Source organism: Megalobrama amblycephala, linkage group LG20 (assembly GCF_018812025.1).
Source record: "Megalobrama amblycephala isolate DHTTF-2021 linkage group LG20, ASM1881202v1, whole genome shotgun sequence".
In the NCBI taxonomy this organism is placed as follows: domain Eukaryota; kingdom Metazoa; phylum Chordata; class Actinopteri; order Cypriniformes; family Xenocyprididae; genus Megalobrama; species Megalobrama amblycephala.
In genome coordinates, this window is record NC_063063.1 from 2,229,577 (window position 1) to 2,256,965 (window position 27,389).

General features: G+C 35.6%; 1 long non-coding RNA gene across 1 annotated transcript; it reads right to left on the reverse strand.

Moving 5' to 3' along the window:
- Positions 1–202: 202 nt before the first annotated feature.
- On the reverse strand, positions 203–25,619 carry LOC125255640. The gene is made up of 3 exons (XR_007181955.1): positions 25,468–25,619; positions 15,147–15,240; positions 203–497 (listed from the first exon to the last, which is right to left on the reverse strand). It is a non-coding gene; the product is annotated as an uncharacterized LOC125255640 (long non-coding RNA).
- Positions 25,620–27,389: the final 1,770 nt, after the last annotated feature.

Sequence of the window (27,389 nt, forward strand, 5' to 3'; positions counted from 1 at the left end):
GGGAAAGAACTATGCAGCTCCGGTGATGAAAACCAGCGGTGATCGCCATCATTGTCACCTCTCTCAATGCTCGAACGAGCTGTTCCCGTATCCTAAATGTGCTAATGGCGCCCCTCATTTCAATCAATATGTCTTATTATTGATTACGGTAATAAAGTTGAGACTGAGGAATTTAACATAATAAATGTAGCCGTTCCTGAGTTTTTTATTGCGTAATAAAAGCGGCAATATATTTTACTGACATTCTGGAAAAAGCTTCAACTTCAAGAGTTCTTAATGAAACATCAAAACACAAGTTTGAGGTGTACTTGAGGTTTGTCCAGACCGGATTGTACCGAAGGAGCGCACACCCTCACGTACCCTCAGGACAGCTGAGCGGAAACAGAGACAGCGATGGAGTGGCCCATTCTGTGGGCAGTTTTCCCAGGAGAAGCCCATTAATATTCCAGAGAGACGCCGTGCAGGGAATCTCTCTCCTCCGAGCCCAATGGGTGGTCCTTTCAAATGCAAAATAAGAACACAAAATAAGGATGAAAAAGAGGAATCTGGCAACTTCCCACTTCACTCGAACAAAGCAACCATGACAAAATTCGAGCATGAAAATGAACGCATGCATACATGACCAAAGCAGGTGGACTGCAGTATCGTATGTGGGAAAATATAACATTTCCTTTAACTTAAGCTTGTTTTACAATAAGATGATGTTTGATTCGCTGCATCATTGCAAAAACACCCACTGAATTACAATGTAGGGAGAGTCAGGGTAACACTTATTCTGAAAATGTTCAGCCTCGAGATTTGAAATATTTCCCTCCAAAGTCAAAATCAATGTCAGATACAGTAAAATTAAGTTGCATGTGCAACTTGTAAAAAATTAGAGATAAAATGATAAAGCGATAAAAAAAACATGAATAAATAAAATGATGCCCTTCAACTAATAATGAGGGGGAAAAAAATAATAATTTTTACTCTTAAATTGTTACAATTATTGTTATTATTAATATTATTTTTTCACTTAATAATAAGGTTTACAATGAACAATACGTGTTACAGTATTCATCTTTGTTAGCGTTAGGTAAAATACAATTGTTTATTGTTAGTTCATTAAATAATAGGAACACATACAATTTTTGATTTGAATAATGCATTAGTAAATGTTGAAATGAAAGATTAATTAAGATTAATACATGCTTTGAAAGTATTTTAATGGTTAGTTCAACTATGTGCAGCACTGTAAACCCGAATAAGTTGGCAAAACTCAAAAAAATTGAGGCAATCTGTTACATAAAAGTTTTTAAGTTAAGAAATTCAGTTTAAGTAAGCAGAACTGGCAGATTTTTATGTTGTACTCATCTATTTTAATTGTTATTAAATTGAAATATTTGAGTAAACTAATTCATACATTTAACTTAAAATTAATCTCAACATAAACATTTTTATTAGTGGAAACTTAGCTAGCTATAACAAGCTAATTCAGAAAATGCTAACTTGCTAATTTGCTAGCATGTTAGCAATAGCATGCTATAGCACTTGCTGAATGAGTACAGCAATATAAAACATTTAAAGGATTAGTTCAATTTCAAATGAAAATCACCCTCAAGCCATCCAAGGTGTATATGACTTTCTTCTTTCTGATGAACACAATCAGAGATATTTTAATAAATATCCTGACGTATCCGAGCTAAAGAAAGTGCTTCCATCCACATCCATTCATCATAAACTTGTATTCCACACGGCTCGGGGTTGTTTAATAAAGGCCTTATGAATTGAAGTGATGTGTTTGTGTAAAAAAAAAAAAAAAATCCATATTTAACAAGTTATGAAGTAAAATATCTATCTTCCGCCAGACCGCCTTCCGTATTCAACTTACGGGGATATAATAAGGTATGAGAGGCTGTGTGAGGCGACGCAAAGCTTTTATAAAACGGTTATCACAAATAGTAAAGCCAGAAATATGCAACTTTCATGAAGTAAACTTTCACTAAAAGCCTTCCTTCCGCCAGAAAAAATAGTCCCGACCGTGAACAGCAACAGAAGTTACATTATTACACCATTAGATGGCGGCAAAGACTGTCTTTATGAGTGTGTCAGTCAGTAGCAAAGACTTTTACATTGAAAATATTGAATTGTTGTGAAAACGGAACAAGACGCAACTGAAAAATGCTTTGACTAGCGACTGTCAGTCACGGGAAAACCCCTTAACTGTTAAAAGGACAAGATAATACATCAGACATTTAAACAGATTTTTATTATGAACTTAGGACTGACCTGAAGGAAAATGCTAAATATCGATCTCTTTCTCACAATACTCTTCTACATAATACATTAATCTTCATTGAACAATATCAAATGAGAACATACAGTTTATATTGCTAAGAGTGGTTGCTAAGGGAGTGTGTAGTGATACACAGAACCATTGGGTGAAGCGGTCATAGCCATGTTTTATCGTGAATAAAATACAGGTATTGACCAATCAGAATCAAGGACAGGAACTAACCGTTTATATATATATATATATATATATATATATATATATATATATATATATATATATATATTTAGACCATTTAACATAGTGATTGCTATCAGGATATGAGGAGACTTTCATTCTAGTGCACCTTTTACAAATGGAACCGTACTGTAAAGTGTTACCAAAATATCTCTGTTGATTACTGTCCTTTTTTTTCCTTTTTTCTTTTTTTTTTGAGGTTGAATTGTACTTGCATAAACCTGTTATGACTGATTTGTTTAGCGTTACAGTCATCCCTGCTCTCCTGTAAACAAGCAACTATTCTAATGACGGGGAAAGTAATTATTTTGTGGCCTCATTTTTCGTTGCCATAAAAAGCCAGTCTACTCGGTTTGCATCTGCATTGAACTCATTAAAAACATCAGGAGCAAGAATTTGCCTATTCAAATTTCAGCCCCTGGGGCGAACTTGTTTGCTTATGCTGCGCTAAAAGGAATACAGTGCGAAGCTTGGTTAAAAATGTATGATCTCTCTCCGTCTCTGCTGTATAATCATACTGGACTTTTCCACCTCGACTCCGGCAACATGCGGTCCTGCTATACCCCTGTCGGTCCCAAAGGATCTCACCCCTTCGCCTCCACATAGCATCACCCCACTGTCATTGTCCCCCAGGAGCTCCACAAAAGGGACCATTTGACCTCTGAACACACCCCCATTTCCTCTCTTTTGAAAGTGTCCTGGCCCACAGAAAGTCTCATTGCGACTCAAAGGAAACTGTACATCAATAAAAGATGGCCAGCCAAACCTCATAGAAAAAAAGTGAAGAAAAACACTCGCATTTCACCCCAGCTGAAATTGACAGAGTGGGCCACTTGTTTCCTAGCAACAGACGCCTACAGCACAGGAAGTTGCAAGTTCACAGTTCAGTTTGGTGTGGCCGGACTCCCTTGGACCTCTGAGTTGAATAGATGCCCAAGGTCACATCCTACCATTTATTATTGTAACAACTTTTAATGGCACATGCGCTTTAAAATATTTCATGCATTAAAGGCACAACATGTAAGATATTTGGATTCAAATATTCAAAAAACACTAAAACAATGTTATATATTTTGTTGACTGGTGTACTTACATTATCCCAAGTCTTTCCAACAATGTTTAAATCCATAAGTGGCTAACATAGTATAATCAGAAAGAGCTTTATTTGTATTAACGGTAATACAGCATTTTCTCCACCATACACTCTAAAAATGCTGGGTTAAAAACAACCCAAGTTGGGTTGAAAATGGGCAAACCTAGCGATTGGGTTGCTTTAACCCTTTGTTTGATCATCCTGCAAGGTAGTTTTATTTAACTCAACTATTGTTTAAAAATGACTGTATTGCTCACTTAAAATGAACCCAAAATCTGTTGGAAATGAACATTTATTAATGTTTAATGAATAATAATTAAACAATGCACATTTATTAAATTGCTTATTAATAAATCTTCACCTTTTGATTGTTATTGTTGCCTCTAGTAATTATGTGTCTGATTTTTAATTTCCAACATATTTTGGGTTCATTTTAAGCCAGAGATATAGTCATTTAACCCAACCTCAAACATTTAACCCAACCGCTGTGTTAAAACAACCCAATTGCTGGGTTTGTCCATTTTCAACCCAGCAATTTTTTGAGTGTACGATGTTTTAAAATGAATTGCATGCTATTTAGCAACACAAGTCATTAGACTTTTATTAATATTATATTCTAATATCGATCTAGCTAAAAGTGTCTCACACCAGCCACAGACATTATAACAACTTTCAACACACTTCACCATATTTTAGTATGATTGTTTGACCAAGTAAAACAGTACTACATTACCAAATTCGTCAAATAAAGTGACCTGTATGAGTATTAATTCAGCACTTGGGGCTCTTTCATTAGAATGAAATATAATAATGTGAATTTAAGTGACCAAACATAACTATAAAAAAGTTCAAGTTGAGGAAAGGAGGAGGTGAATGTTAAATGTAATATTAATCGTAACTTTAATTGTAAAATATGCATAAACAAGAAAAAGAAAAGAGCGGCAGTGGCCGACTGCGGCATTAGCATAATAAAAACAGCAACATAAAATATCCCAGGCTCTCGGCCCCGCCCTGCTTCATAACATAGTAACGTTAATAAAACTTTAATACATTAGCTCATCCATGAACATGATTTCCGTCGAATTGCTTTCCTTCGGCTGTGGAGGTGGCGATGACAACTCCCATGATTCCATGCTCATTCACGGCGTCATCAAGCCATGCCTTTGTTAGGGGCTGTTCACACAGAACGCGTTTTTCTATTCCATTGCGCTACTTTCCCATTGTTTTTCTATGTAAACACACGCTTGACGGACGTGCATGACCGTTACGCTCGCGTCTCGCGTCTTTTGCAGCGCCTCACACATGAGCGCCGCATTTTTAAGACGCTGTGTCAAGTTAAAAGAATTTCAACTTTTACACGCAGCGCCGCTCATCAATGTCAGTTCCAAAACAGTGGACCAATCTGAAGAACTTGGAGGCGGGGCAAGCGTTGCGAGTTGGCATGACAACTGTTTTATATAATGGCAACATGGCGGCGGAGGCGCTCATTATTATATTATTTTCTTTTTTTCCATGTCAAAACTTGTATCTGTAAATTCTGCAGTTTGCCTATTTCTATTATTTCCGTTATTGTCGTTATTGCATCACGTCTCAAAGGCGCATCTCGAGACTCTCGCGTTCTATGCTGCGCTTTTTTTAAAACCACTCCTGAGCGCCGCGTCTCGTGTTTTTAGACGCAAAGACACGTTCTGTGTGAACGGCCCCTTATGTTTAGATAAGCGACATCTAGTGGCGAAACATACACACTGTGCCTTTAATGACTCTGTGTTAAATATCAAAGGGACAGTTCAATCAAAATTTAAATTGTCATAATTTACTCACCATGATGTCATTGCAAACCTGGGGTGCGTTTCCTAAAAGCATCGTTAACAAACTATGGTGGCAAGTTCCATTGAATTCTGATGGTAAAGACAGAACTTGCGACCATTGTTGCTTTTGGGAACCCCTGTATGTTTTTTTTTTTTTTTTTTTCTATCATTGAAGACAAAATGAGACATTTATCAGAATGTTCATGCTGCTCTTTTCCATACAATGAAAGTGAATGGTGAACACCCTTTTCAAAAAGAAGTGTTCTTAATTGTGCAATTGTAGTGCATTACAAATCTTAAACATGATGTACTTGCAGGTAATATAATACCAATAATCAATATAATACCAAAAAAAACACTTAAGTGTACTTAAAGAGACTACACTTTCATGACTATGTTTTTGAACACACTTAAAGCGATAATTCACCCAAAAGTGAAAATTATTCCATGATGATTTACTCACCCTCAAGCCATCCTAGGTGTATTTGCATATGCCGTCTGCTGGAAGCTAGTTATTTTAGTTAGTTTAGTAAGTTTTAAAAATTGATATTTTTCTTACAAAAGCCAATCACTTCACTTCAGAAGGCCTTTATTAACACCCTGGAGCCGTATGGATATCTTTTATGATGGATGAATGCACTTTTTTGGACTTTAAAATCAGGAGCGCCATTCACTCCCATTATAAAACTGGATATTTTATAATATATCTCCGATTGAGTTTGTCTGAAAGAAGATAGTCATATACACCTAGGATGGCTTGAGGGTGAGTAAATCGTGAGATAATTTTCATTTTTGGTTGAACTAACCCTTTAAGTACAATTTAAAGTCAATATATTGTACTGTACATGTAATAAATTGCAACTCAATGATTACAAAAGTGTAATTACAAATATATTTTAATTCATGACATCCAAGTTCCAATAAAAATGACCTTAAAGTATATTTTAGTATATATCGTATTAAAGAATCTGCTGATCCCACTGACATTAGGTCTGGCCTTTCACACACATTAGCCTGATGCCAAACATCATCGGCATCTCGTAACCAATCGTGACTCACCAAACGTGCATATTAAAATGAGATTCAACAGCTACAACAGATATTTCATGTTCCATGGAAAAAGTCAAAGCACTTTCATTTCTGAGTAAAATAATCCTTTCAACGGGCAAAATGTGTTGGTTTTTTTGTTAATGGTGTTGTCCGCTGCATTCACTTCCCCTCCCATTCCCCAAAGCACCTTATCAAAGGCTCATTATGCAAAGGAATCCTGAAAAGGAAGTGGTTTCAAGGTTAAAGGACACTTCTTTTTATCTATTTGGCATTTAACTGCTGCAGTTCACAGGAATAATGCAAATGAACGAAATGTGTTATCTCAAAATGAAACCAAACAGTCGTGCATGTCATGCGTTATTACTTCACCTGACAGCTTTTCCAGGGCATTAATACATACAAACCGCCCTTCACACTAACCAATGATATTCTGATAGGTTCAAATGATTCAAGAGTAACCCAGCTGTGGGGCTTGGCTAAAAACCACATGGTCTGAGCAGAGCAGATGATATGCGGAGGAAGACTTCACACGTGTGACACGGACAGCATCTCATATCTCAACACAAATAAAGCCCAGCCATCCACCATATCTTCCCATTCAACTCCTCCGGAGCAGCGAGCATCTTTACCCGGCTACACACATATCCCGTTACGGTAGAACGCCTATGATCAGTTCACTAAGTATGATTACATTTAAACGCAGGCTCTCCCAGCGTCGGCTCATGTGGTAGAAATAACATCTTTAACCAGGGTAAATACACACAGCACACAGTCCGCACCTCCTCTGTAACTGAGCCCGATTCAGAGGCTGGAAGGAGTTTACATTGAGAGGCCAGTTTCAAACAACTGATCTGTGCGTCTGGGTTCAGGTTCAGGGTTCAGCGACTTTGCTGGAAGTTTGGATAGAAAAAAAAGTGTTTTCTGCACACGTCTGCACATTTAGAAAATATGCCGTGTCTAAATGTAGCGACAAAGGCGTGATGACCTGAGCTGTCCGGAGAGATAAAGGAGCGAGAGAGGTTTAGCAGGCTCTGCCGAGGCGACGTGGAAAGGTGTGGACACTGAGTATGGGAGGAAAGTTGTTTGGACTAGGGGCTTTTACCATGACGAGTGCGGGTTTTTTATGGTCTTCTGGGGCAGAGGCACATGACACACATGCCTGGATTACTGAAAATGTGTGGCAGCACCCATTACTAAAACAAAGAACTTAAAAACACAGATTCCACATTAGAGGCATAATCATTTAGTATAAATGGTCTAATATTTAGTGATATTATCTTAGAAGTCACATACTCATGTAAAGATATACTATATATATCACAACAAAAAGTAAACTTTAATATACACTGTAAAAAAAAAAATTCTGTAGTTTTTACAGAAACATTTTGGCAGCTGTGGTTGCCAGAATAATTTTGTAAAAAATACAGAAAAACTGTAAACACATTTACAGAACAGAACTGTAAATTTTACAGTATAAAACTGTAATCTAAGAAAATTTGAATGTAAACCAGTAAATTCAACAATGCACATTACTACTAAAATCTGTTTTGTACCTTTAACTGAGAACCACCATAATAATGCAGGTGGTAAAAGAGAAAGCCACATGAAGAATCAGAGTTCATCACAAGCAGCTTTTCCACAAGCTGAAGTATATACTAATATAAAGAAGATGCACACGCAAACACCATCATGGTAACCCATAATACCTAAATAATGCAATAAACATTCATTAAACAATAGAAGATGTAACATAAAACCCTAATGTACATAACTGATAACAAAAAATATTAAGAAACATGATTATTTAAACAAAATACTTTCAAATGTGGAGTGGCTCATGGAATTGTGGGGACATCAGTTTACAGATTTTGACTGTAAATTAAACATTGATTTGTTCTTTTTTACTTCTAAAAATTGCAAAATTCACAGCATTTTACTGTGAAAATTGCATAAATGTCTGGTTAGAGCTTTTACAGTTTTTCCCTGTATATAATACGGGAACTTACTGTTAACCTATTTACATTTACAGTATTTTACTGTTAAAATCACATTCATTTTTTACAGTGTATTAATGGATATAATCACACAGCTTTCTATTTATAGTATATTATTTATATAATGTATAGTTAGTATATATGTTATAGTTTACAATCTAAAAAATGCTGGGTTAAAAACAACCCAAATTGGGTTTAAAAAATGGACAAAACAAGCAGTTGGGTTAAATGATTGCCGAACATGGGTAGTTTTATTTAACTCAAAATATTGTTTAAAAATTACTTTATGACTGACTTAAAATGAACCCAAAATAGGTTGGAAATTAAAAATCAGACACATAATTACTAGAGGCAACAATAATAATCAAAAGGTGAACATTTATTAATAAGCAATTTAATAAATGTTTAATTATTATTCATTAAACTTATTAATAAATGTTCATTTCTAACATATTTTGGGTTCATTTTAAGCAAGCAATACTGTTAAAAATAACCCAAGTTGGGTTGAAAAATGACAAACCCAGTGTGCCGGGTAGTTTTATTTAACTCAACTATTGTTCATATTTTGATTATTATTGTTTCCTCTAGTAAATATGTGTCTGATTTTTTATCTCCAACCTATTTTGGGTTGTCATTTTTAAACAATAGTTGGGTTCAATAAAACTGACCAGCATGTTGGTCAAACATTTAACCCAACTGCTGGATTTGTCCATTTTCAACCCAACTTGTTTTTAATTCAATTGTACTATTTGTCTAACATGTATTTTGTGTTGTTTTTGTACTGTGGATTGTGCCATTGACACTCCCTCAGTTTCCTCCTCGGAGAAAACGCCCCCTGACCGAACAACATGAGCAACAAATGTTGCTTCTGAAGAACTTCACAGTTGTGGAGCCACACAACCAGGAAGACATCTGACAATCAGGAAGAAACACACACACATACAGGAAAACACGTGTATGCAAACATAAATCATCCGCATGAGGGTTATCTCACCCTGACCTCCATATGCAGAAAACCAGTTGCTTGCACAGCTGGTGAGGCCACTGACTCACTGCAGCCCCGACAGATGCAAACGTTACCCATAATCCCCTATCATCAGAGCAAACGCTCTTTGTAGTCTCCCCAGTCTTGATGTCTTGCACAAAATGTTGTGAGTCAAACACACACACACACACACACACACACAAGTTAGAAGGCAAAATATAATGTTTTCTTCTGACAGACAGAGACATACGGACACATGGAAGCATGGCCTACACTGGAAAAATGATTGTCTTTATCTGTATTTTTGTCTTGTTTTCAAGACACATTTACTTGGGAAGCAAAATTATTTAAGATATAAAGTATCAAAATAGCATCAAAATTAAATGAGTTTATGCTTAAAACAAGACAAAATATCTGCCAATAGAATAAGAAAAAATTAAAACTTAAGTTTAAAGGGGTCATGAATTGAGAAATCAACTTTTCCTTGAGCTTTTGATATATAAGAATATCCTGTAAGTTTCAGAACTGAAAATGTCCTGTTAGTCCAATAAAAGCTTTTATTGACACCAGACCCAGAGAACGACTGATCCTGGAATGTGTCTATAGATAGGTGAAACTCCGCCTCCGCAGAAGAAATCAACGCCTACTTTATTATTGCAGCGTTAGCTCCGCCCACTGGTGTGTTAGTGAGATGAGGAGGAGAGAAGAGCGATACAGGACTAAAATAACATTACCTTTCAAAGGATCCTAATGCAGGAATATGCTTATTTATTTTCAACAATGTGAATGTCTCAGTTGAGCTTTATTTATTTGTATTCGGTTCATTTCACTGTGGATTCTTTCGTAAATCAATCGCATTTCGGCATTATCAGACTTTTACGATATGAACTCGACAGTAATGCAACAACATGTCAGTAACTGTGTTCATTCTAATGCCTGATCTGATATTAATGATTCATGTACAGTCAGATGATCTTTGTCTATGTGTCAGTAAATCAAACCAACTGAGATTAAATTATATATAGAAAGTGATCAAAGAACGCTCCCTTTACAATCGCTAGAGCTGTCAATCAAACAGCGTGAGTTTATCAGTGACTGAGTTCTGGACTCGCACCAAAACTCCTGCTTTATTCAACGAATCTCTTAGTTACATCGAGTTTGCACTGTTAGTTATGATGAAAGCATTCGTTAGTGTGCAGAAATTAAGTTGCAATGACGAGATCACTGCTTTCATGCGCTCAACAATGATGAACGGCTACAATGTTCATCTCTGCAACCTTTCATGCCACAATCTAAATATAATGCAGCGCTTTTCATGAGCTGTAATAGTAAAAACATGCTAAAAGTTTTCAAAATATTTAGCTATTTTCATATTGCAAAGACGTCAGCCAATCACAGCAGTGGGCGTTTACACTGAAGTCTCACAGAAGACACGCCCCTTAAAACAGAGCGTTCAAATCAGAGGATAAAATCAGGGTAGGAAAAATGCCTTTTATTTCTGAATTATGACAATTTTTTGATGTAAAAAGCATACTAACATTATAAGTGCACCCCAGGAAACATTATAAAACAATAAAACAACACAGTTCATGTCCCCTTTAAAACTAAGTTTATTTTTCTTACCTCATTGGTAGATATTTTGTCTTGTTTTAAGCTTAAACTGACTTAATTTAGTTACTTTTTTTTTTTTAGGAAACAATACTTTATATCTTAAGTCATATTACTTCCCAAGTAAATGAATGTTGATTTAAGAAGATTTAAATATTTGGAAATATACTGGAAAACAAGACAAAAAATACTAGGTTTTGAATGAATGCACAAACACACACTCACACAACTCTCCAACCCCACAAGTTCCTGGGCTTTATGTCTTGACGGTGCATATATCACTGGAGATTAGCAGAGGCATGCACTGCACAGCCAACAGATGCAGCAATTCGTCACTTTTTATCTCTTCCTCACACACACACACACACACACACTTCCAAACACTTTCACCACCTGATGCACTGCATGAACTTTATGTGCTTGAGGAAGAGGCATGTTTGTGCATGAAGGGGGTGGAGCAATTTTTTTTTTTTTTTTTTTTTTTTTTTTTTTTTCATAAACCACAACTTGCTAGCCTCACAGAGATCAGAGACCACCAAGACTCACACTTTTGGCCTCCCTGGAAGATGAGCTAACACTGATTACAGCCTCGAACATCTCTGTGACTAACTGTTAACCAATGGGTGGATTTCCCACGCATGCACTTGATCTGCTTTCACCTGAGGATCTTCGGCCGCTCTTTAACCAACGGTGAAGCGACACCACCACTAAACGCTATAAAGCCCACAGTATCATACTGAAAGGCCTCCAAATGATCAAAACTTTGCTGATAAACCTGTATCACACAATCTACTACATGCCTTCTTCCATCATCTGATTGATAGTTCATCCTTTTTTTAGCAAGTAAAAGTCCTTACAGCTGGTGATTTATGTGTCTTTTTATTGTGAAATCTTTACTGGTTTTTATGAAATAAACATAAGGACTTTTATTATTGTTAGTAATATTTCAAGATGAACACTTACTGGACTGAAGTGACGTAGATTTACTTGATTATCTATACTTTTTTTTCTCAATCATGAATCTAAACATTTAAATATCATCTTACTAAGACATTATTGGCAGATATAGAGTGACGACTGATAGTTATGCATTGTATATATGCATTTATATGCATTTTAAAGTATCTGTCATAAAGATCTCATTGATTTGCATTTTTACATACAAAAACACACACACACACAAAAACAAACAAACAAAAAAAAACATAGCATATACTTGTCACATTCAGTTATAAGGAAGGTCTTTCTCTGAGTGTCTTCAGTGCTGCCCTAAAAACATGGGCTCAAAATATCAGTGCAGACACAACAGCTGAACAAAGAAAGACAAGACGCCAGGTGAGCACAACCATCCAGGCCTGTTTTTGACATTTAGCACTGGGTTTCTGGAGCCCACTGACAATGAGAAGGACAGCAGGAGAGAAAGCAATGGAGAATTCAGTATCTTCACATACATCTTTACTACACTATAAAAAAATAAGGCTTTGGCTCAACAAAACAATTAATGCAATTTTGCATCCGTCTTTTTGAGTTATGGCAATTTCTAATGAAATCATGTGCAACATGAGTTAGAGATGGTCCACTTTAGACATTCTACTAACTAGAAGTAGCTTTACAACAACAACACATGTCATTAGAGTAGTAGACTGTTAGGTTTATAGCGTTCGGGTTAGTAGAATAAGTTGATGTGTAGTTGCAAAGTTACTTATAGTTGGTTGAATGTCTGTTGGGGAGCATCAAAAAGTGTTAGCAGATACTAAGTCTACTAATACTCTAAAGACTGCTAGTTGACTTGTAGTTACTTGTAGTTAGTAGAATGTCTAAAGTGGAATATCAAAATAAAGTGTTACATTCACAAATTTGTAGCATAAACACATTTTTTAAGTTGAATCTAAATAATAATAATAATAATTCCAGTTTATTTCAACATAATTGAGTTGAAATAGTTAGTATAACACTTATTTAGCATGTGAACTAAATGAACAAGTAAGATATTACTTATTACTGGCATTAGCGCAGTATTGTTCATACGGTAGTGTAATCAGTACAATGGTAACCTCAAAAACAACATAACAGAAACTGTTGTAAAAGGCAAATATTACAGTATTACACACTAACATATCTCTCACTTCAAAATAACACTTAATAACACATAAAATAACACTTACAGTGTTAGTTCACCCAAAAATGAAAATTCTGTCATTTATTACTCACCCTCATGTTGTTTCACACACTTAAGACCATCATTCATCCTCGGAACACAAATGAAGATATTTTTGATGAAATCCGATGGCTCAATGAGGCAAGATAATTAACACTTTCAGATGCCCAGAAAGCTACTAAAAACATATTTAGTACAGTTCATGTGACTACAGTGGTTCAACCTTAATATTATAAAGTGATAAGAATAATTTTTGTGCACCAAAAGAACTAAATAATGATTTTAATCAACACATTTCAACACACTGCTTCATGAAGCTTTACGAATCTTTTTGTTTCGAATCAGTGGTTCGGAGTGCCAAAGTCACGTGATTTCAGTAAACGAGGCTTCGTTACATCATAAGTGTTTTGTAATTTCAATAGTTTGTGTGACTTTGGCAGTTTGATACGCGATCCGAACCACTGACATTAATAATTAATAATCTGTAAATTAAATTAAATATATTTTAAAATCAAATACATTCGGACACCCAAATGTTAACAATACTCTAAAAAAAATGCTGGGTTAAAAACAACTCAAGTTGGGTTGAAAATGGTCAAACCCAGAGATTGGGTTGTTTTAACCCAGTGGTTGGGTTAAATGTTTGCCCAACTCAACTATTGTTTAAAAATTACGGTATTGTTGTTGGAAATTAACATTTATTAATATGTTTCATAAATTAATATTAAGTTTATGAATAATAATTAAACAATAAACATTTATTAAATTGCTTATTAATTATTGTTTACACTCTAAAAAATGCTGGGTTAAAAACAACCCAAGTTGGGTTGAAAATGGACAAACTCAGCAATTGGGTTGTTTTATCCCAGCGGTTGGGTTAAATGTTTGCCCAACCTGCTGGGTAGTTTTATTTAACTCAACTATTGTTTAAAAATTACTGTATTGCTTAATTAAAATTAACCCAAAGTATGTTGGAAATGAACATTTATTAATGTTCAATGAATAATTATTAAACAATAAACATTTATTAAATTGTTTATTAATACATTTATATTAATAAACTATTAAACTATTAAATTTATATTAATAAAATATTAAAGCTTATTAATAAACATTCACCTTTTGTCTATTATTGTTGCCTCTAATTGCATCTGGTTTTTAATTTCCCAACTATTTTGGGTTTATTATAAGCTAGCCATATAGCAGTTTTTAAACAATAGTTGGTTTAAATAAAACTACCCAGCAGGTTGGGCAAACATTTAACCCAACCGCTGGGTTAAAACAACCCAATTGCTGAGTTTGTCCATTTTCAACCCAACTTGGGTTGTTTTTAACCCAGCATTTTTTAGAGTGTACCTTTTGATTATTATTATTTCTGCTTCTAGTAAATATGTGTCTGATTTTTAATTTCCAACCTATTTTAGGTTCATTTTAGGCCAGACATATAGTCATTTTTAAACAATAGTTGAGTTAAATAAAACTCCCCAGCATGTTGGACAAACATTTGACCCAACCACTGAGTTTGTCCATTTTCAACCCAACTTGGGTTGTTTTTAACCCAGCATTTTTAGAGTGAACAATTTAAATGAATGCATTATGGGTAGTTTAGTTATTAACTGGGAATTTGGCAATTACACATTTTTTTTAAGCACATATTAAATCTGTCCTGAAAATGATATTCATTATTGCAAAATCAATTTCTCTATGGAGAAAATGAGCTGGAATTTTCCAGAAAACTGCTGCTGTGCTCTATTGATTTGCATCAATCTCCATGAACTTTCTCCGTTTTCAATCCTTCTCTTTCCTTGCTGCTTTTCACTCTCGTTCTCAGCCGGACCAACGGACTCCCATTTCTGACCTCAATCTTGCTTTCTTATGTTTGTAATTTCACCTCTTTACAAGCACAACAAGACCAAAACAACATTTGGTCTCCAGATTTACCTCCCTTACGATTTTCTCATCCACAGTCTCTCCAACCCGTGGCCAGCCAACGTCAGAGCGCCTCCTTGATTATCTCGTCCATGCTTGAACACCACTGAAAAAAAGAGCAAACGAGGAACGGTTGAGAAATTGGAGAGAAGACGATTACTCAATCGAAAGTAGTTGCGCATGGAAAGGGATATCCTTTCACAGGTCAGTGCTTTAAAGCTGGCAAAATCTGCTATGTTATTAAATCTCATTTAAGAAGAGACACCACAATCAGAAAGCATCTGATAGTAATAAAGCAGCAGTGGAAAAAAGTTGAACGTGTTTGAGACTGAGATAATAAGAACATCTTGTGCTTCGTGAACAGAAAATTGACCCGTTCCGTGTAGAAGAGTGTTCTAATCAACGACCGTAACTTGATAATTTTGATTGCTCCAATAATGACAAGCATGTCAGGATGATATTTAACCACTCATTCTCTCCACAGAGTCGTTCATTTTAAAGACAGTAGAGGTCATTAGCTTAGTCATATTTTGCTCCTGTGTGAAATGTGCTGAAGTTATATTTACTTTGGAATAATTCACACTCTCTCGTTATGCAGTTCTGTTGTTATTCCAATGCTCCATCAAATATAATCACATTTTCATTCTTAATTGCTGTTTCAAGGACAAGCAGAATGGTTAAAACACAAAACAGGAGCAAAATTACCTATCAAACTCTGCAGCTGATGTTGCATACTTGCAACTACAGGCAAAGCGTGGGAACACACAATAGTGTTAAATGGGTGGTTGATTATGATTTCACTTTTTTTAACTTTAGTTAGTGTGTAATGTTGCTGTTTGAGCATAAACAACATCTGCAAAGTTACGACACTCAAAGTTCAATGCAAAGGGAGATATTTTCTTTTACAGAAATCGCTTTTTTAAGGACTACAACAAGCGGCTGGTAGGGACTACAACGAGCTTCTTCCTGGGTTAGTGACATCACAAACACCAACATTTACATAAACCCCACCCCCGAGAACACTCAACAAAGGGGGCGGGGCCATGTTGGGCTGCTTTAGAGAAGAGGAAGAGTTGTTGTAGTCGAGTGTTGTTGTCATGCCGTCATTTTACGCCGGACTGCTTCACAAACGAGGGTCAATTCAACACAAAAGATGAACATGACGGCACATGCTAGTGGATGAGTTGAATCAACTCCACAGCAACTACATCAATTTATCCACTAACCATTCAGAAACATCCAGTTTCATCCTAAAAGTTGTAACTTCTTCCTGAGTCTCTCCATCAGTGTCGACTCCGGTTTGAACAATGTAAGGCTGAACAAAATCCTCATTTTGGCTGCATGAGATTCTCCAACTTTGTTGTTGTTGAGCTGTTAAAGCTCCGCCCTCTCCTGGAAAGGGGGCCGGAAGCAGCAGCTCATTTGCATTTAAAGGGACACACATAGTTATTCTTATGTTTACTTTATTTATTTATTTATTTATTTATTTTTTACTACTAGGGTAGTGTTAATGTTGCCAATGTTTGTTGATGAAAAGATTTTTGATTTTGCCAAGGATAAAGAAAAGAAGAAAAAGTCCATTATGATGATAAAAACTTAAACTCGCATTTACATTTTCGCATGATGCTTGTTGACTAAAATTAGATTCCATTTTTTAAGTACAATTTATTTACATTAATGAATATCATATTTGAAATATTAACTAAAAGACATTTTGTTAAAAAAATATTGTGACTAAAATCATGCTGTTTTAATTATGGCAGTCTACACTCTAAAAAATGCTGGGTTAAAAATAACCCAATTTGGGTTGAAAATGGACAAACCCAGCAACTGGGTTGTTTTAACCCAGTGGTTGGGTTAAATGTTTGCCCAACCTGCTGGGTAGTTTTATTTAACTCAACTGTTGTTTAAAAATGACTGTATTGTTTGCTTAAAATGAACCCAAAATATGTTGGAAATTAATATTTATTAATATGTTTAATTAATGAAAATGTATTGTTTATTAATAAAACAATACACATTTATTAAATTGCTTATTAATAAAAGTTCACATTTTGATTATTATTATTATTGTTGTCTCTAGTAATTATGTGTTTGATTTTTAATTTCCAACCTATTTTGGGTTCATTTTAAGTCAGACATTTAGTAATTTTTAAAACAATAGTTGGGTTAAATAAAACTAACCAACCACTGTCCATTTTCAACCCAACTTGGGTTGTTTTTGACCCAGCATTTTTTTAGAGTGCATAATGCCTGTAGAAAGATATCTGTTAGCATTCCCATTCATCTCAATGGCTCAGCTGGTGCAGAAACCCAGAGATTTGAAATCTGCCATCTTCGCTCATTTTTTCAGCCAATCGCTTGATTGTCATGTGATCAAATCCCTATGGAGCAGCAGAAAAAGAATGTCATCGATTAGCCACTGACGTCACAATAACATGCAAATTCCAAACTATATATATTTATATATATACTGTACATTGTGTTGGAAAAACTATTCAATGGCATCAAAAGAGAAAGATTTTTTTGTAACACGTGATGTAGTTCCGATATCTACCAGCAGGGTACATGCCTTAAGTACACAAACCCACGCCGGCGTGCACACACCCAAAAACATGCATATGCATGTGAATCCGTGGCACCCCCAAGGATTCTTTCCCTCAAGACGCCTGATGATGTAATTCTCATTAGTCATAATGATTGACAGGGAAGAGGGAGTTTGGGATGAGTGACAATCACTCATTTACCCCGGTTAAGTTTCACCCCACGTGTACAACCCCCCATCCCAAACCTTCTAACAGGACATCGCCCATCTGGGTAGGGGGGGTGGATGCCAGTCCCAATTCATCCATCAGTCATTGAAGAGGAGAGTTAGGGGGTCCTTTCAGTCCAGTGAGAGAGGGTGAGAAAAAGGTCATCTGCTTCTGACTTACAAAATGAGACATGATCCAAAAGCCTGACATGTGGCTGACAGAAGACAGGGGAAGGATGAATACAACACCAAGCATGAAATATCCTCCTAAATATTTTTGAAAAGAATGTAAAGGGATATTCTGTTGCATCTGGTTCACCGATAAACCATTACTTTGAGGAAAGTGTTTTTGATATTTGAAGAAATAATGCAATCCAGAAGTTTCTATGGCCCCATGTCGTCTGTACAGAATTGTCATGCATATTATTGTCATTTCCATTGTACACCAACAGAGAAGATGAAGCATGTTCCCAAATTGACCTTTTGTGTGTGTGCATGTACAGTGTTGGGAGTAACGCATTACAAGTAACGTAATCAGATTAAAACAAACAGTCCAGTCCAGGTGAGAAAAAGTAATGCAAAAGTAACTTATTGCAAATAAAAAGTAAGTAACACAATTAGTAAGGGAGTAAGGCAATATTGTAATGCATTACTTTTAAAAGTAGCTTTCCCCAACATTCTGTGTGTTTTTTTTTTTTTTTTTTTTTTTTTTTTGTTGTTTTTTTTTGAGAAAGAAAAAATGTGCACAGTTTCCTGTGATGGTAGATTTAAGGGTAGGGGTAGTTTAGGGCGATAGAAAATATGGTTTGTACAGTATAAAAACCATTACGCCTATGGAATGTCCTCACAGTGTGTGTGTGCAGTGTTGGGAGTAATGCATTACAAGTAACGCAAGTTACAAGTAACGTAATCAGATTAAAACAAACGGCTCACCCCAGATGAGAAAAGTTAATGCAAAAGTAACTTATTGCATTACTTTCCAAAGTAACTAAGTAATGCAATTAGTACTTTTTTAGGGAGTAACGCAAGATTGTAATGCATTACTTTTAAAAGTAACTTTCCCCAACACTGTGTGTGTGTGTTTGTGTGTGTGTGCAGTTAGGAGTAACGCATTACAAGTAACGCAAGTTATGTAATCAGATTACTTTTTTCAAGTAACTAGTAAATTAACGCATTACTTTTAAATTTACAACAAAATATCTGAGTTACTTTTTTAAATAAGTAATGCAAGTTACTTTGTTTTCCCATGTACTGACTTACACCTCTCCCAGATGAGAAAAAGTAACACAAAAGTAACTTGTTGCATTACTTTCCGTCAAAAATAACTAAGTAATGCAAGTAGTTACTTTTTTAGGGAGTAACGCAATATTGTAATGCATTACTTTTAAAAGTAACTTTCCCCAGTGTGTGTGTGTCTACCTGGTATTCCCTACATTATGGAGACCAAATGTCCCCACGAGGATAGTAATACCAGCAAATTTTGACCTTATGGGGGATTTTTTTTTTTTTTTTTGGAAACAGCTTATAAATCATACTAAATTAAATGTTTTGAAAATCTTAAAATACAGAAAGTTTTCTATATGCGTAGGTTTAGGGGTAAGGGATAGAATACAGTTTGTACAGTATAAAAACCATTACGCCTATGGAATGTCCTCACAGTGTGTGTGTGCAGTGTTGGGAGTAATGCATTACAAGTAACGCAAGTTACAAGTAACGTAATCAGATTAAAACAAACGGCTCACCCCAGATGAGAAAAGTTAATGCAAAAGTAACTTATTGCATTACTTTCCAAAGTAACTAAGTAATGCAATTAATACTTTTTTAGGAAGTAACGCAAGATTGTAATGCATTACTTTTAAAAGTAACTTTCCCTAACACTGTGTGTGTGTGTTTGTGTGTGTGTGTGTGTGCAGTTAGGAGTAACACATTACAAGTAACGCAAGTTATGTAATCAGATTACTTTTTTCAAGTAACTAGTAAATTAACGCATTACTTTTAAATTTACAACAAAATATCTGAGTTACTTTTTAAATAAGTAATGCAAGTTACTTTGTTTTCCCATGTACTGACTTACACCTCTCCCAGATGAGAAAAAGTAACACAAAAGTAATTTTTGCATTACTTTCCGTCAAAAGTAACTAAGTAATGCAAGTAGTTACTTTTTCAGGGAGTAACGCAATATTGTAATGCATTACTTTTAAAAGTAACTTTCCCCAACATTCTGTGTTTGTGTTTTTTTTTTTTTGTTTTTTTTTTGAGAAAGTAAAAATGTGCACAGTTTCCTGTGATGGTAGATTTAGGGTAGGGGTAGTGTAGGGGGATAGAAAATACGGTTTGTACAGTATAAAAACCATTACGCCTATGGAATGTCCTCACAGTGTGTGTGTGCAGTGTTGGGAGTAATGCATTACAAGTAACGCAAGTTACAGGTAACATAATCAGATTAAAATAAACAGCTCACCCCAGATGAGAAAAGTTAACACAAAAGTAACTTATTGCATTACTTTCCATCAAAAGTAACTAAGTAATGCAAGTAGTTACTTTTTTAGGGAGTAACGCAATATTGTAATGCATTACTTTTAAAAGTAACTTTCCCCAACACTGTGTGTGTGTGTGTTTGTGTGTGTGTGCAGTTAGGAGTAACGCATTACAAGTAACGCAAGTTATGTAATCAGATTACTTTTTTCAAATAACTAGTAAATTAACGCATTACTTTTAAATTTACAACAAAATATCTGAGTTACTTTTTTAAATAAGTAATGCAAGTTACTTTGTTTTCCCATGTACTGACTTACACCTCTCCCAGATGAGAAAAAGTAACACAAAAGTAACTTGTTGCATTACTTTCCGTCAAAAAATAACTAAGTAATGCAAGTAGTTACTTTTTTAGGGAGTAACGCAATATTGTAATGCATTACTTTTAAAAGTAACTTTCCCCAGTGTGTGTGTGTCTACCTGGTATTCCCTACATTATGGAGACCAAATGTCCCCACGAGGATAGTAATACCAGCAAATTTTGACCTTATGGGGGATTTTTTTTTTTTTTTTTGGAAACAGCTTATAAATCATACTAAATTAAATGTTTTGAAAATCTTAAAATACAGAAAGTTTTCTATATGCGTAGGTTTAGGGGTAAGGGATAGAATACAGTTTGTACAGTATAAAAACCATTACGCCTATGGAATGTCCTCACAGTGTGTGTGTGCAGTGTTGGGAGTAATGCATTACAAGTAACGCAAGTTACAAGTAACGTAATCAGATTAAAACAAACGGCTCACCCCAGATGAGAAAAGTTAATGCAAAAGTAACTTATTGCATTACTTTCCAAAGTAACTAAGTAATGCAATTAATACTTTTTTAGGAAGTAACGCAAGATTGTAATGCATTACTTTTAAAAGTAACTTTCCCTAACACTGTGTGTGTGTGTTTGTGTGTGTGTGTGTGTGCAGTTAGGAGTAACACATTACAAGTAACGCAAGTTATGTAATCAGATTACTTTTTTCAAGTAACTAGTAAATTAACGCATTACTTTTAAATTTACAACAAAATATCTGAGTTACTTTTTTAAATAAGTAATGCAAGTTACTTTGTTTTCCCATGTACTGACTTACACCTCTCCCAGATGAGAAAAAGTAACACAAAAGTAATTTTTGCATTACTTTCCGTCAAAAGTAACTAAGTAATGCAAGTAGTTACTTTTTCAGGGAGTAACGCAATATTGTAATGCATTACTTTTAAAAGTAACTTTCCCCAACATTCTGTGTGTGTGTTTTTTTTTTTTTTTTTTTTTTTTGAGAAAGTAAAAATGTGCACAGTTTCCTGTGATGGTAGATTTAGGGGTAGGGGTAGTGTAGGGGGATAGAAAATACGGTTTGTACAGTAAAAAACCATTACGCCTATGGAATGTCCTCACAGTGTGTGTGTGCAGTGTTGGGAGTAATGCATTACAAGTAACGCAAGTTACAGGTAACATAATCAGATTAAAATAAACAGCTCACCCCAGATGAGAAAAGTTAACACAAAAGTAACTTATTGCATTACTTTCCATCAAAAGTAACTAAGTAATGCAAGTAGTTACTTTTTAGGGAGTAACGCAATATTGTAATGCATTACTTTTAAAAGTAACTTTCCCCAACACTGTGTGTGTGTGTGTTTGTGTGTGTGTGCAGTTAGGAGTAACGCATTACAAGTAACGCAAGTTATGTAATCAGATTACTTTTTTCAAGTAACTAGTAAATTAACGCATTACTTTTAAATTTACAACAAAATATCTGAGTTACTTTTTTAAATAAGTAATGCAAGTTACTTTGTTTTCCCATGTACTGACTTACACCTCTCCCAGATGAGAAAAAGTAACACAAAAGTAACTTGTTGCATTACTTTCCGTCAAAAATAACTAAGTAATGCAAGTAGTTACTTTTTTAGGGAGTAACGCAATATTGTAATGCATTACTTTTAAAAGTAACTTTCCCAGTGTGTGTGTGTCTACCTGGTATTCCCTACATTATGGAGACCAAATGTCCCCACAAGGATAGTAATACCAGCAAATTTTGACCTTATGGGGGATTTTTTTTTTTTTTTTTTTTTTTGGAAACAGCTTATAAATCATACTAAATTAAATGTTTTGAAAATCTTAAAATACAGAAAGTTTTCTATATGCGTAGGTTTAGGGGTAAGGGATAGAATACAGTTTGTACAGTATAAAAACCATTACGCCTATGGAATGTCCTCACAGTGTGTGTGTGCAGTGTTGGGAGTAATGCATTACAAGTAACGCAAGTTACAAGTAACGTAATCAGATTAAAACAAACGGCTCACCCCAGATGAGAAAAGTTAATGCAAAAGTAACTTATTGCATTACTTTCCAAAGTAACTAAGTAATGCAATTAATACTTTTTTAGGAAGTAACGCAAGATTGTAATGCATTACTTTTAAAAGTAACTTTTCCTAACACTGTGTGTGTGTGTTTGTGTTTGTGTGTGTGTGTGTGTGTGTGTGTGCAGTTAGGAGTAACGCATTACAAGTAACGCAAGTTATGTAATCAGATTACTTTTTTCAAGTAACTAGTAAATTAACGCATTACTTTTAAATTTACAACAAAATATCTGAGTTACTTTTTTAAATAAGTAATGCAAGTTACTTTGTTTTCCCATGTACTGACTTACACCTCTCCCAGATGAGAAAAAGTAACACAAAAGTAACTTGTTGCATTACTTTCCGTCAAAAGTAACTAAGTAATGCAAGTAGTTACTTTTTCAGGGAGTAACACAATATTGTAATGCATTACTTTTAAAAGTAACTTTCCCCAACATTCTGTGTGTGTGTTTTTTTTTTTTTTTTTTTGAGAAAGTAAAAATGTGCACAGTTTCCTGTGATGGTAGATTTAGGGGTAGGGGTAGTGTAGGGGGATAGAAAATACGGTTTGTACAGTATAAAAACCATTACGCCTATGGAATGTCCTCACAGTGTGTGTGTGCAGTGTTGGGAGTAATGCATTACAAGTAACGCAAGTTACAAGTAACATAATCAGATTAAAATAAACAGCTCACCCCAGATGAGAAAAGTTAACACAAAAGTAACTTATTGCATTACTTTCCATCAAAAGTAACTAAGTAATGCAAGTAGTTACTTTTTTAGGGAGTAACACAATATTGTAATCCATTACTTTTAAAAGTAACTTTCCCCAGTGTGTGTGTGTCTACCTGGTATTCCCTACATTATGGAGACCAAATGTCCCCACGAGGATAATAATACCAGCAAATTTTGACCTTATGGGGGACTTTTTTTTTTTTTTTTGGTAACAGCTTATAAATCATACTAAATTAAGTGGTTTGAAAATCTTAGAATGCAGAACGTTTTCTACATGCGTAGGTTTAGGGGTAAGGGATAGAATACAGTTTGTACAGTATAATAATCATTATGTCTATGAGAAGTTCCCTTAAAACATGAAAACACAACATGTGTGTGTGCGTGTCCACTTGGATTGAAGATGGACTAACTAGTTTAGGAAGATGATGGACATAGTGAAGACCTGGCAAACAGTCTGCTGTGAGACCCAGCAAGACTCATTCTCTCACTCATGCACATATGCACATACATCTGTTCCACATTAACACATTAAATGCCTCAAAGGTGTTTGAAAACACTGTGGTGATCAATTTCATCTTGAAATAATCTGTGGTTTCGATTGTGCCAAATTCAAATTTATAACGTCTATTCGCAACCGAGAGATTTACTTCAGAAAAGGCACTGTGATGATGACATGATAGAGTCTCTTAGCATCTACAGGTTTGAAAGTCTCATCGCACTGAATCACACCATCACTATAGATGCAAACTCATACAGTGTGTGAATGTCCTTACAGATCGTTTCACACATCATAGTTTGACAGGTAGTGTTCCCTGAAGAGTCTGTGACACCATTTGTCAAATGCCAGATTCTAGCATGAGTTATGAAGGCCACCTAAAGCTATGTGACATTCAGTGCTTATGGTTGCTATGGTGAGTAGGAAGAACAATGCAACTGGACGACAGCGATCTGTCATAGGGGTTAACGTAAAGGACCAGAAAGAGGATCTGAAGATTTCACACCCATCATCAGTAATAAGAAAGAATGTGTTCTGAGTGGTCATTAATCAAAATCACATCTCTGTCAATTCATCAGTCCATCCGTCCATTCCACATCCATCAAACTCACTTTCTGTCTCCAAAACTTCACCTCCCTTATGTGTTGCACTGTCCACAAATAGTTATTGAATTTGACAGAATATTAGCCACAATGCTGTATCACCTCCCACTGATCTCACATTCATCATTGTCAGATTTGCTAAACGTACACGCTTGTCAATGATGTGATAGTGGAACTCCTACACACTAAGAAAAAAAAAAAAGATTTGGATGAAATGAGTGACAATTTCACATGTCAGAAGAAATTACAAGACAGACCTCTAAGCACCAACAGAGACTTTTCCTATGCGTGCGTGTTTGTGAAATGTTGTTTCACGTGATGAATGAGGAGCTGATCCATCAGGGCCCCAGACAGTCCAGACAGGCCCACATGCTGAGGCCCACATTCTCACTGACCACCCTCAGAGAGGCGGGCCACAGTATTGACAGGAAATGACCTCAGCAGCAACCCTCTCAATTATGGTCATATCCATTATAATTGGCTTTTATAGCATGGCATCATCACTCCAGACATAACAACAGATGCACTTTAGTCAGACCAGCTACTGTCTTCAAAACATATGGTCTAAAATGCGTGTAGCATTTATCCTTCTTGATAGACTTTTAAAGGGTTCACCCAAAAACCCTCATGTCGTTCCACACCGGTAAGACCTTAGTTCATCTTCAGAACACAAATTAAGATATTTTTGATTAAATCCAAGAGACTCGTCCATAGACAGCAATATAATCAACACTTTCAAGGTCCAGAAAGCTACTAAAGACATCTTTAAAACAGTCATGTGACTGCAGTGGTTCAACCTTAATGCTATGAAGAGACGAGAATACTTGTGCAAAAACAAAACAGAAATAACAATTTTATGCAACAATCTCTTCTCTTTGCCGTCATCATCCTTACCCAGGTGACGCAGTAACACAGTGAAGCTTCCGTGTTTACGTCCGAATGCCGGCTCGGTATTGGCCAAAGCTGATCACGTGATCAGCACGATGCATGCGTGTGATGCAGGAGCCGGCCAATAATGAGTTGGCGTTCTGATGTGGAACCGGGAAGCGCTGGACCTAAACAACGTATGAGAATGACACAGAAGAGAATAGATTGTTGAATAAAGTTGTTATTTTTGTTTTGTTTTTGCACACAAAAAGTGAAGAGTTCATTTGCAAAAACCGATAAACACAATTTAAAAAAAATAAATAAAATAAAAATAACTAAGTGCTGTGCATTATTCTCCATATATAGCACGTTCTGTACCCTAAATCCATTTTGTCAGAAAAGCCGGTATTGTCCACTGTCAGCCATCGCAAGTTTACGTTTTACAGCAGAAGAAGCCGACAAGCGCCCTTGTTGTTTGTGTACAGAAACCGATAAGTCCTTTTAGCGAATCAGCGCACAGTATTCAAGTCAGGTGACAAGGTTTCTAGTCACTTCAAAAAGACGCGCTAGCTGAGGGAAGTTTTGTCAAAACTGACTAAAAGTGATCGAGGATTTTTCTCGACTCCTGTAAGTCCTTGTACACCATACACGACTTACATGCTTAAACCTTGGTTGTTCTTTTGCGTGTGTGCGCGCGCGCGCGCACGTGCGTGGATGCGTGTGTGTGTGTGTGTGTGTGTGTGTGTGTGTGTGTGTGTGAGAAATTGTACTTGTGTGCCGATCTGTTAGTGTGTGTGCGTGTGTGTGTGTGTGTGCGCACAGTGAGTGGATGGATGTGTGTGTGTGCGCGTTTGTGTGCACATGTGTGTTTGAGTATGTTTTAAATGCAATAACAAAGCAATTACTTGGGTTTTGTTTAACTCTGAAACATGAAATGTGGAGTTATCTGCTTTTGCCAAAAAAACGACTGTTGGAGTTATCTGCTTTTGCTAAAAAACAAAAATTTTAATATTTATAAAATACATACTTTTAATGAACTTTAATTTTTTAATTTACCTGTATTTTTTAGAGTTATTATTACTTAATCAAAACAACCCAACTGCAGTTTGATTGATATTACTTGGAATGCACAATAAAAAAACATGATTTGTGAGAATTAATAAAAATGGAGTTAACTGTTTTTGCAAATAAACTCTTCAAGTATTCTCATCTCTTCATAACATTAAGGTTGAACCACTGCAGTCACATGACATGTCTTTAGTACCTTTCTGGACCTTGAAAGTGTTGATTATATTGATGTCTATGGACAAGTCATAAACCTCTCAGATTTTATCAAAAAATTTGTGTTCTGAAGATGAACGGAAGTGTTAAGGTTGTGGAACGACATGAGTGTGAGTAATTAATGGCAGAATTTTCATTTTTGGGTGAACTAACCCTACTTAAAATATTAAGAGCATGCACGTTTTGTGATATGTTAACCACATGATAAAGTTTTGAAAATGTACCTCTTGGTTAAAACATCAGCAAATGGTGTTTCAAAGGCGTTTTCTTCTCTCTCAGCCTAAAACACACAGATAATCTATTGGAACAATCAGTGAGATGGTCAGAAAACAATTGGAAAACCATTAGAAAGGAAATGAGGTCAATACCCTACTGTTTTTTCTATCATAATGATGATGGCATTATGATTATGGTATGTGGTTATTTTGTAGCTTAATAGTGAGGCCGGATGACAGTATATTCTGTTCAGTCAAGCATGATCACTCCCATCTGCTAGTATGTGATTACTGCTTTACGCTGTACCCTGACACTTCCACATTATCTCATTTTCAAAACAGCCCTCCGAATCTCTCACACACCTGTAATTGTTACAGATCATGCCTTGTTTGAATATTGTACCGTAACCTTTGGGGTTAGATTTCTGCATAGTCCTCTTCTTCAACACTGTC